This window comes from Panthera tigris, chromosome D3, assembly GCF_018350195.1.
Source record: "Panthera tigris isolate Pti1 chromosome D3, P.tigris_Pti1_mat1.1, whole genome shotgun sequence".
In the NCBI taxonomy this organism is placed as follows: Eukaryota; Metazoa; Chordata; class Mammalia; order Carnivora; family Felidae; genus Panthera; species Panthera tigris.
This window is the reverse complement of record NC_056671.1, coordinates 25,587,715-25,597,746: the sequence shown is the minus strand read 5'-3', so window position 1 is coordinate 25,597,746 and position 10,032 is coordinate 25,587,715.

Genomic DNA, 10,032 nt, shown 5'->3' with positions numbered 1-10,032 from the left:
CAGCTGGGGCTGGTTGGGAGGGGCAAGGAGAGCTTTGTGGGTTGGAGAAAACTCCCGACATCTCTAAGGGTGATGCAAATTCCGCACACCGAGCTGCAGGAAGCCATACCGGCTTGAGAGAGTATTTGGAAGAGTGGAGGACAGGTCCATCGACAATCCGGTTAGACAAAGCTCAATGGAAGTACGAATACCCATCGATCTCATTGATTAAGTGCCGATTGGGTCCACCGCAGTGCCCTCACCAGTCTTGCGTTCAGTCCTCCAAATGGACAGGAGCCTTGAGGTCGTTAACCCACTTTGCCGGGGAGGAGTCAGGAGCCCAGAGAGGTGGAGACACCTAGTCATGGTCACACAGCAAAATACAGACCAGCACGCCAGGCTGCCTTACTCGCAAACCTCTGCTCCAAACCCACACTAACAAACCTCGGCATTTGACTGCAGTGTTGCAAAATTATGCATTGGTCAAAAAGAAAGAAAACTGGGCTAGAATCCAAAGCAAGATTTTTGTAGCCATTGCCCGCCCCCTCCCCCCCCCCCGCCCCCAGCACACACCTTGGATGTTGTCTTGTCCAGTCCCCCCTCCCCCATTCCAGGCTCCTCTGAAATCCAGCTACATTGCTGGAAGGACAAAGCTGGGGGCGGGGGGGAGGGGGGAAGCTCAGTTTCTCAGAAACAGCTAGCGAGGAGAACTCTCCGAAATGGGTGGGGAGACGTGTCCCCAGGACGAGGCAAACTTGGCGGCCTCGGCTCCAGGCAGCTCTCGGCTGCACACAGAATAAACACGAGAGGATGGGTAAGTTGGGGCTGGGAAGTCACCTCGCCCGGCGGGCTTCAGGCAAAACCGAGAGGCGCTGAATGACAGCTCTGTCAGCTGACGGGAAGGGACTCGAGCTCAGGGTGTGTGCTTTTGGCTGCCTGGCACGGGTCTGCCCAACCCCAGGCGGCCCTGGAGGTGGAGAGCCCTGGCACTCGCTGTCTGTGCGTCCTTGGACAAGACCGGCCACCCGCGTGAGCCTCTGTGTCTGCACGGCGCCTACCTTTGGGGACGCTGACTGTACAGGGACGCTGTGTGGCACCACCCACAGCGCCCTCCTTGCCCCACGGGCTGGGAGGGCTGTCATCGACCCACAGCCACAGCCCCGCTCGGGGACAACCCTGCTCCAGAGACTCCCTGCCCGAAGGTCACATCCAGTGACTAATGGCCGCAGGGTGTCCAGGCCTGCACGACTCTGAAGGGTCAGTCTAGCTCTGGGGCTGCCCTTGAAGCTGGCCGAGGCTACTGTCTGTCTGCGTCCCGTTTCAGCGTCCCCCTCCACCCACCTTCCCTCTTCCCTCCCCGACACAGGGGCCACTGCAAGGACTCTTGCTAATAAACAGCGTGCGTGTGCTAAATGCCATCCCACTCTGCAGCCTGGGCACCTGGCTTGGGACTACTTGCTTGAGAAATTATTTTCCACAGCCCAGTAGGAGTTTGGCACATGGAAACCGGCAAAGGGAAGATACACCTTAAAGAAAGAACCTATATCGAGGCGTCCATATTCCTTTTGATTTCAAAGACAAAGAACAAAGGAAATCAACAGAACCTGTCACCTCTACAGCACCGTCAATGTCGATAGGGATGTTTGCTCTGCCCGAATGTCGTCACATACCAAAGCCCAGCCTCACGCACGGGGCACGCACAAACAACCAAAGAGAGCATCGTCCCCACTCGACAGATGTGAAGGCTGAGGCCGAGAGAAATAAAGCGTCGTCTTGACAACTGGACGGGGTGTCCCATGTGATCATTTATTTACTCGCCCACTCAGGAAATATTGAGTGCTGGGCGCTGGGGTCCCTCACAAAGCTCAGAGCAAAGGAGGGAGTCACAGGGTGAGCCAAGCAATGATCATGACACAAGCCGGAGATGTTTGTTTGATAAGCGCAGGATGTGGTTGGGGGAGGACCTGAGCGGCCGGGAGAGTCACAGGGCAGGATTGTGATCCAAATCTCCAACTCTGTACCTGCGGCTGCCCATTTCAAGCAAAGTAAAGAGGAGAGAGGCTGAGTTCCGAGCGGCTCCCTGGTCTCCCCCCCCCAGATTGTGTGCTGAGGATCGAGTCTAAAGTCTCCCAAGAGCCCCCACTCTCTCTGCAACGAGGATCTCAGATCCCTCCCCCCCGTGCTCCCTCCTGCAATCCAAGGCTGAGCAAACCCTCTCTTCTTCCCTCTCTGCCTGTCTCCTGGTGCGTGGTCAGCCTCTCCTTCTGGGAGTCAGAACCAAGGTCATCTCTCTGAATTGTTCCCCTCGCCCTCTCGTGGGCTGAAGCGTCTGTCCCTTGCAGGAGCTCTGTCCTGGGCTCAGGCGCCCCACCTGCGTCTTTCTCCTGTGGCAGCACCAAGGAGCTTTCCCAGCCCCACCAAGGAGAAGGAGTCCAGGAGGGTCACGGCTCAGTGGCGGCTGATGGTTTTCTGAAGAAGGCCAGCTCGGAGGGAGCAGGAGCCGGAGAGAGGACCCTCAGAGCCGCGTGTGTGAGCAGCAGCGGGTGCGGTGGAAACAGAGACCCCAGCTTCAAAGCTGCAGCCTGCGAGAGCTCTCCCGAAGGACCCACGGCATGTTGGGCTCGCGGGCCCACCTCCCAGAGAGCCTGGCCCCTGCCTCGCCCTGCAGCCTCCGAGCCCACCACGTGAGCATCCCAGGCCGCTCTGCTCCCCAGTTCCTCCCCACTGTTCTTTCTAGAATGCCACCCTTCCCCTGTACCAACACATTCTTCAGTCTCGGCTCAGATGACGCCTCCTCCAAGAAGCATTCCCGGCCAGTCCTGGATTTTGGTGCCCCCGACCCCGTAGACCTTTCTACCAGCTTGTCACGATGAATTATAATTGTGAGTTCACCTGTCTCCTTCCCTCACCGGTCTTTGAGCCACGTGAAGGCAGGGACCACCAGGTTTTAGTCATCCCGGGATCACCAGAAGTTAGCTCAGAGCCCGGCACGTAGTAGGTGCTTTGGCATTGCCAGACCCCGTGGGGCCTTCCGCCGTCTCTCCAGCTCTTGGTTCCATTCTTAGGTCCTCTGTAGGTGTTTGTTGAATAAACAATGATGCCTGGTGGGGAGGGGGCTTTAATGCATGCTCACTGAACGAACGAGTGAGTGAATGAGTGAGGAAATGAAATGCATCAGTGAATCAGTGAGACCGAATGATTGTTGAGAAAATAGACTAAGATCTGCTGACTATGAAGATTCCCAAGAGCTAAGGCTGAGGTTCACCGAGTACTAAGATCCCAGAGTACTCACGCTGAGGTCGTCTCAGTACTGAGATCCCCGGGGGGCTAAGGCTGAGGTCCGCTGACGACTGATACCCCCAACTGCTAAGTGTTCGCTCTGCCTGTTTCCAGCGGTGGGGCCTTCAGTAAGCCCTTTTTCCTCTCCGGGCCTCAGTTTCCCTATCTGTAAAATAGAAGGGCGGGAGGTGTCCTTCCAGCTCTGAGAATGGAGGGCTTGCTTGCCTCATCCCGGACTGTCCCAGATTCTGATGACAGTGGCTTGTCCCCTGGACCTTCCAGGACCCAGCTCCACGGTTCTTTTCCCTCCCACTCTACACAAGATGTTCTCCACCACACCTTCTCATCTGGCATTTGCATTCTAGAATTCATTCACGCTCCACAGTTGACCCCGGGGACTGCCTTTTCTCCGGGTCTGCCTATGCATCAGCGTCACCTGGTTAAATGCAGAGTCCGTCCACTTCCTAAGACCTACGGAGTGAGAATCTCAGGGCTGGAGGGACCTGGCACCTGCGTTTCAGCAAGTTCCCAGGGCATGCCAAGCCTTCCCTTGGGGAACCCTGGCGGCTTTGATTTAGGGCACAGTCTCTGGGCTCAGGCTGGCATCTCGAACTTGCTGTGTGGCTTTGGAGAACTGGCTACTCTCTCTGATCCCTGCTTCTCTCTATCGTAAAAGCAGAGCCAGCCACAGGCCCCAACGTATAGAGGGGTGAGGCTTAACATGAGCCCCTGTATATGAAGCCGGCAGCAACCTCAGGCTACCCTTGCCATCCTCCCGGCACGCCTGAGTCGTGCCCACCATCAGGGGTGTACGAGACATCATGGCTTTTTATTTTGTATAAATTAATTTCATTTCTTTTTTTTTTAAGTTTATTTATTTTTTTTGAGAAAGAGAGAGAGACACAGCGGGAGTAGGGGAGGGGCAGAGAGAGAGAGAGAATCCCAAGCAGGCTCTGCACTGTCAGCACAGAGCTCGATGGGGGGCTTGAACCCACGAACTGTGAGATTATGACCTGAGCAGAAATCGAGAGTCAGATACTTAACCGACCGAACCACCCCGGCACCCCTCAATTTCATTTTTATTTCCAGCCTCCCCCCCACCCCCAATCGGGCTGGAGGAACCCATGACTTTGGACAGAGATCCTGAAAGCTCAGCGTCCCCGTGTTACCCCGGGGTGGCGTCACAGCCAGGGTCTTGGCTTTGAAACACTACCAGGAAGCCATGGGTCCTGTCGAGCCTTCTGTCCAGCCTCTACTCACCCCCAAATGATGCCATGGAGCTGGTGGCTCACTTGAATGAAACGGGGTAGACAGCAAAGTTGGGATGCTGCCTGAGAAAAGAAACACAGGCTGGCCCGACAATTTCGATTCGAAGTATCCACATGCATTCCCTCTGCTCCCCCCTCTCACCTTGCCCGTTTGAGCTGGCCTTTCCCCCAGCCACCGAATAGGGTGTTTTATGGGGTGAACGCCGTGCAAGGGGAGTTTATAAACAAAGGTGACACCGCAGCTCCAGTGTAATTGCCAAATAAACGCACGGGGAAGGCTGTATTGAACTCACTCATTAAGGAGGGAGCCAAAATGAAGGCACAGCCCGTTCAAAGGAGATTTCCGACAACCCACATTTACACACATACGGGCGACCAGAGATGCTGGCGTTCATTTACAAGCAGGTGCAAAATTAGTCGATAACTTTAGGGCAATAATCAATTGCATTCCACTGGACAAAATTCATTTGGGGTTGTGCGGCATGAATCATTTGTGTTCCTATCAGTTGTTTTGTGGTTTTTGTTTTTTTTAACTTAGAGGTACAGCATCCCGCAAGGACTGTGAAAGCACAAAAGCCTGGAGGGTTGTGCCAAGACACAAACATGCAACGATCTTTCATTGACTCGTTATTCTTATTTTTTGCTTGTATCAACATCGTTTGCAATTTTGCCTGACAGTACGATACACCCACCACACCGCCATCCCCGAAAAGAGGAGAGAAGCCGTTTTGTGTCTCCTGAGCCTTGATTTCTTAATCTGCAAAATGGGTAGGATAAGAACCCTCGGCCGACCCCGCCGGACATGTGCCACGGAGGAAGTACACTCACTCATGAGAGGAAAAGGTTTCCCAAACCCCAGTCACCTGCTTTTGGTCCCGTCTACATTCTGCCTGAAGGGACTTACCATTTATTTCCCTGACAACGAGTTTGATTTGATAAGAACCAGGAAATCAGAGGATGAGGGGCTGGGTCTGTGTATGTTGTTTCGAATACATATGAAAATAGACCTATTTGCCATTGAGCTAAGAAAAGTACATTCATCCAGGGCTCTGTGGAACATGCTGGAATAGGAAAGCAGGGAGGGAGATGTTAAATGGCCGCCATGTACAATTTTAGATACACACACATCAGCGACAGCCGCAACTTAACTCTGCGAACCTCCCCCTGAAATACGGGAGGGCGGGGGCGGGGGCGGGGGAGGTAGGTGTCATCCTGTGGACGATGAGAGACAGATCCCTGAGCCTCCATGTGGCTCTCCCCCTGACCCCACACCCCCCCGAGCCTGCCCTCAAATCCCCCCCTCCTCTAGCAGGCCCGTCCTGTGATTCATTCGGCTGGAATGTGGGAGTTCTCAGTTTCTCCAACTAAAGCCCCTTAATTCCCCTTCGGTGATGAATGCGTGAGGCTCTCGAATGAACCGTCCAGGCTCTGCATCCCAGCCCGCCCGTCCTCCCCCCTCCGCTCAGCGTAATTATTTCTGTACAGAACATGTCAAGTGCCCCGCTTCCCAGGAACTCGTTTCGCATGCAAACATTTGGTGATTAAGCGAGGCTTAATTAATTAAGCACTTTGTAATGACTCTTAAACCAAAGAAGGGTGGATTAGGAGTCCGATTCGTGCTGGCGGTGTGAAAGGCGCCTTCATATCAGGGGTGGCAGACAATGATCCCGAGGGGGGAGCAGGGCAGGGACGCCCGCCACGGTGATAGAATCGTTTATTCATTCCCTCCCTCGGCTTATTCATGGAGCACGTCTAGGAGCCTGGGTGCATGCGGCATAATATCAATAAGAATAGTGCCAGGCACCGTGCTTGTAAGTCTGAATGGCATGCCAGCGAGTGGGGACAAGTGATGGTTATTGAGAGCTGGCTCTGGTAGGTCGTGCCACTACAGAGAGTAATAACGAACAGCAGTAGGAGAACGGTCACAGCAGCAAACCCTTGCACCTCCTGTGCGCCCGCCGTGACTGCGGTGGCTTCCCTCCGCGACCCTCCGACAGACCTGCCACGGGGCACCGTTCCCATTTTACAGATGGGAACACTGAGGCACGCGCACGCAGGCTGAGCAGCCTGGCTAGCCAGTTGTTGAGTTGGGTTGGGGCTTCCAAGGAGGAGCTGTCACCCCTCTCTTGCACCGACCGAGGGCTTGGCCGTTACATCTCGTTGCATCTCCGCGGTGGCCTGAGGAGGAGACAGCGTGGTTAGTGCCAGGTTCATGACAGACAAAGGAAAAGGGACTCGGGAGGGTCGTGAGCTTGCCCAAGGTCGCCCAGCATAAAGCACACGGGAATGGACTTCCCTGACCCTGCTTTATCTGTTCTTAGCGCCTTATCACGGTCTCCCTCCCGAAGGTCTTGTTGGTTTATCTAGTTGGTGACCAGTCCCTCCCATCAAGACAGGCAGTGAGTTCCGTGGTGACTCCTGGTCGCCCCCTGGCTGATTTTCTTCTGGCCTTCACACCCTGGAACTCTGTTGGGTTTCTGACCACCATCCTGGCCTTCAGAAACGGCCCCCTCTTTGTCACTGTCTTCCCGACTCAACGCTTCTCACCCATCAGTGATTCAGTTTCCCCATCTATACAATGGGCATTTTTCTCTGGATCATCTCTGAGTCCCTATCTGATGCTGGAGGGTCTTTGGAGCCTAGAGGGTCTCTTCTGCTTTGGGGGGTCGTGGGAATGACATTGGCAATTTGGAGGCCTTGGCTCAGGTGTAGTATTCCAGGAAGCTTCAGAGCCCAGCGTGGCACAGCTCTAAAGCCAAGCAAAGTCAAGCCTCAGCTCTGGTCTTCATAAGCTGTGTGACCTTCAGCAGTGGCTTGCCCTCTCTGAGGCATAGGCTCTCACTCTCAAACGAGGCATTCCTTCCACCCTGTTCCAGAGCTGCTGTGAATGATCTGTACAAGCCCATGGCCACCGGGGCCCTTTTAAAATTGTCTGCCTGGTGGCAGAAGCCTTTGTTTCCCACACTTGGACCCACATGTATAACCCAAAGTGTCCACTTCTCTGTTTGCTTTTGTTTTCTCATTTCTACTGTATCCTGCAAAGCCACCTGTAACCTAAGTGATCATCTTATAACCGAGGGCTTCTTTTTTTTTTTAATGTTTTATGTATTTTTTGAGAGAGAGAGACAGAGCACAAGCAAGGGTGGGGCAGACAGAGGGAGACACAGATTCGGAAGCAGGCTCCAGGCTCTGAGCTGCCAGCACAGAGCCCCACGCGGGGCTCGAATCCATGAACCATGAGATCATGACCTGAGCTGAAGTCAGACGCTCAACCGACAGAGTCACCCAGGCGCCCCCTCCCACCGAGGACTTCTTAGTGACCTCGGTGCCTGGGCTGGTATGTGCCTTCGCAACTGCTGGCTTGCTGAGTAAAGAGCAAAAGGCCTCTCTGTGTTGTCCCAGTGAAGATTCTGCAGGGGCTCGAAGGATGCGGGGGAGGACTTGTCTCGTCATGTGGCGGGCTAGAAGCACCGTGGTCTTGGGATCAGCCCCACAGTGTCAGCTGCAGTCTCACGCGTGAACAGACATGATAAACCCCGGCCCTGCGTACTCACTGGCAACGGGGTGGTAGGAAGCACACAGTGAAGACCCTTCTGTGTTCCTGATGCGGTAGTAACTGGACTAGCTGCTCATTTAACGGCGATGTCCAAAGTACGGTTCATGCAAAGCAGCCCACATTCTCGTGTACTTCAGGGATGCTTCGCTAAGATCAGCAGACTGAGTGAAATAGGAGGTCTGATTATCCGGAGCGAACAAGCCAAGACTTTGGCCATTACACACGGTATGTTGAACAACACCCCTGTCTCAAAAGGCATTCCCTGCTTTGCAATTATATACATTAGGAAGCAGACCTAGGGCCTCACAGTCCCTGTTACTCCCTTATCCAAGGTCCATTCTCCCTTTCTCTCACAGCGACAGGCCCCTTATTTTATTTAACGTGCTGATATGCCTAGGTTTTATTTCCACCTCCCTTACATATAAAGTTACCAATGCATCATAAGCTGAGGTTGTTACGTGGGATTACTGACCAGGCTCTTGAAATAAAGGTAGATGTACCTGGAACATAGGTTTTCTTCCTTCTGCCTTCTTCTTGCAAGGAACCTAGATGCAATGGCTGGAGCCACAGCAACCGTTTGTGACCATGAAGCACCTTGAACTAGGTGACTGTGGGCTAAGAATATGAGCACAGAAAAGTCTAGGTGTTTCCTGATTTCTGTGACACAAGGGAAAAATAACACCTCAATTTATTTAAACCATTGCCATTCTGGGTCTCTTTCATTGGCCCTCATTGCCCTTCCTAACTGATACAGAGTTTACCTATAGAAGTAGATCTAGAATGCCGTCTTTCTGTATTAAGCCTGGCATGGGTGGTTTAAATTCAAACAAACAGCATTTTCTGTCATATTACATTAATGTTGATAATTTAAATTTTGTAGTTTCATAATTATGCTGATAATAATAAGGTGAAGGGGCTTCCTACACAAATGAGAGGCAAGGAATTCGTGTTGACTTACATTTGTATAAATTCAAAGCAAATTTTTCTTTTAATTTTTAAAAAAAAATTTTAACGTTTATTTATTTTTGAGACAGAGAGAGACAGAGCATGAACGGGGGAGGCTCAGAGAGAGGGAGACACAGAATCTGAAACAGGCTCCAGGCTCTGAGCAGTCAGCACAGAGCCCGACGCGGGGCTCGAACTCACGGACCACGAGATCATGACCTGAGCCGAAGTTGGCCGCTTAACCGACTGAGCCACTCAGGCACCCCTCAAAGCAAGTTTTTAAATGAACTGATTTTAAATGAACTGATTTAAGCAAATATTGGGGACCTCTTCATTGTTGCTCCTATAAAGAGGCCCATGCATTCTTTGACCTCAAGAAGGAAGGGCTGGGCTTGGGACTTTTGGTCCGGATCCCTCCTCCTCATCCCCACTGGCTGGAGGGAAGGGGGAGAGTCGGGAACTCACATTAGCAGGTGCAAAGAACTCAGGCTGAGGCCGGCCGGAAGTGAGGCTGGGGATTAAAGAAATACCGTCTTGAGTTTTAAAAAATGTTCCCACCCAAGATAAACCGTGGCGACATGTGTCTTTTCAGCATTTCCTGGTGCAGAGCGAGGCCAGAAAGCAGAAACTCTGACCCACTTTGTAAGAGGCTGTTTTCACAGCATCCCAGGAAAGGCAGGGGCTCTGTGGGAAATCCCACCTGATGAGATTTCCAGCTCTGGGCAGGAGGAGCTGCTGGGACCCAGAATGGATTCGTCACCCGACTTAGGCTTCCCGGACTGCTGGCCAGATCACATCCTTGGGTGGCCCCGGTCTCTTCATCTGTGAAATGGGACTGAGGAACCAGCAAGCATGAAGGGGCCGTGTTTGATGGAGGCCACACGATAAGGTATATTCGCACAGGACGTCTCTAAGTGGGGCAAGGCGTTGACTTTGGTTAAGGTATTTCTTTTCCTTCCAAAGCAATATTCATTTTAACTTTTTGGTCACAAGTGACATTTCCAG